Source organism: Lipotes vexillifer, unplaced genomic scaffold (genome assembly GCF_000442215.2).
Source record: "Lipotes vexillifer unplaced genomic scaffold, Lipotes_vexillifer_v1.1 scaffold518, whole genome shotgun sequence".
In the NCBI taxonomy this organism is placed as follows: domain Eukaryota; kingdom Metazoa; phylum Chordata; class Mammalia; order Artiodactyla; family Lipotidae; genus Lipotes; species Lipotes vexillifer.
Window position 1 is genome coordinate 4938511 of NW_006780945.1, and position 2446 is coordinate 4940956.

The window sequence follows — 2446 nt, forward strand, 5'->3', positions numbered from 1 at the left end:
CCCCGCCGGCTCCCTCCTGCTGCAGCAGGGGCCCCAGTAAAGCCTGGCCTAAATTTCTTATCTGGCCTCTGATCAATTTCTATTGATTGGGTCGGTAACTGCTCCTAGAAAAAAAATCAATGTGTTTTCTTTACTCTCCTGCTACAATTCACTTCAGACTCCAGATATGTGGGTTTTCCACACACCAAGCAATTCCCCAATGCCAGCTGGGTGTCCTACAATTCAATTTTGACACTATCCATCTGGAGTTAGTGTCAGATCCCACAAGTTAAATGCTCAGTCCTCCAAGACTGAGATTACTGTCAGAGTTGGAATCATTTTCACCTGTCATTAATTTTTGTTTCCTCCACATTTACATGGTTGTGCACCAAAGACATGTAGCTCAGTATCCGTTGATGATCTGCTTGCCTATTCCTGTTTCATGGTTACCAAATCAGACTTTGAAAATATAGCATTTAACTCCATAAAGATTATTTGATTTAATTCACTGGAAGTAAAATTTTGGCTTTTTTGGTCTGTATTTTCAGGAAGGAAAGGTGAATTCCTAGGAGAATTAGAAAGAGAATATTATTCCCTTCCTGAATGCAATTCAAAGAGCTTGCTGAATCATTGCAGTAATATTAGAACCTGTGAAAACCCCACTGGCCATCAGAAGGTGTTGAAGGGATAGGAAAGGAGTAATGGACTTGAAAGGTTCCTTCCCATCTGGTGATTCCCCCAATGACCAACCTAAAAGAAGACCAAGAAGAGAAAAGGCTCAAGTAATATTATGAGAGTAGAATTTTCCATCCATGTTCAGGAAACCAATGAGACGAAAGGCACACAGCAGTAGCCACATGGCTAGGAGACTTTGAAAAACATCCTACTTCCTCTGCTATTTCCTCACAATATTCATGCCCATCTCTTAATTTGTTTTTGTAAGGAAATAATCAAAGATACAGATTTTTTTTTAAACAAAAAACACTGACCTCTCTCTTTTTACACATTTTAAAAAACTCTCTTCTGATAAAATTATTTCAATTCTTTCTCTTCCTTCATCAGATAAAGATATCAATCTGGACAATAACGTGGAAATTGGTTTACTTTCCCATAGGGCAACATATTGAAGGAAGTTTTTGCCAGCCTCATGGCATGATTAGGAGATTTTTATTCATGTGGTTATGAGGTACAAGGCTACTTTACACCAACTATGCTTTCCTATGCCTATCTTAGGCTATATATATATATATATATATATATTTAGAAAACTATGAATTCTATACTTTCAGTTCCTTCTCTCTGATCACTTTTTTTTCCTTTTTGTGTTAACTGTTACTTTCACCACGGTAAATGCTGAAACTTGAAAAGCAATGTAATCTGTATCATAAATTTATCTATTGGGTGCTTTTATTCTTTCAGTGATTTAGAAAATCTCTGCAAACATACCTACTTATTGATTAGAAACTATTATAGGATACAGCTACATGGGAAAGTTCCCCTCCTCAATAAAGTCTTCAAATTTAAGATAAAATCCTATGTAAGGTTTGGTGGGCATTGAGAATATTAGACTAGTACATGCAATAGCAATCCATGCAGTTTTAGACAGGAAAAATAAAAGTCTACAGATTTCACATAGAGATCAAATTTTACCTTAAGTAGGAAAAAAACAGAAGTTTCACATTTTGTATATTCATTTCCAAGTGCTGATCTCGAAGAATAATAACAATTTGATGTTTTGTTTATATGTCTCCTATCACAATGGGGATTTTCATTTGTTTGCTCTGTTTCCCCCCAAATATAGTTTCGTTGCAATGCTATATATTGATCCGTCATTTTCTCTAGTTGTTGTTGTTTTTTTTTTTTTAATATCTGATGAGAAATCTGCAGTCTTTCAAATGGTTGCTTCCCTAAATGTAATAATTTTTCATTTTCATTTCCCCCTCTCTGGCTGCAGTCAAAACTTTTTGTTATTTTTATCAGTTTGATTATGATGTGTCAGGGTGTAGATTTCTTTTTTTTTTAGTTAATTCTGTTTGTGATTCACTGACCCTCTTGATTCTGAAAATTTACATCTTTTACCAAATTTGTGAAGTTTTCAGCCATTATTTCTTCAATTACTTTTGTACCACATTCTTTCACTTCTCTTTCTAGCACTCTGATGTCATGACTCTTAGACTTTTGGAATTATCCCACACATATCTGAAGCTCTGTTCATTTTTTCCAACGTTTTTTTCTCTGTTGTTCAGAATGGATATTTTCTATTGATCTGTCTGCACTGGATCTTTCCACTGTCATCTCCATTTGCTACTGATTTTTTAAATTTTTAGTTTTTTTTCTTTAATCAATGCTTTTATTTTTAGGCTCCAAATTTTTTATTTGGTTCTTTTTTTTATAACTTTTATATCCCTGCTGAGACTTTTCATTCATTTCCAGAGCATTTTATCTTACTTCCTAGAGCCTTGTTATG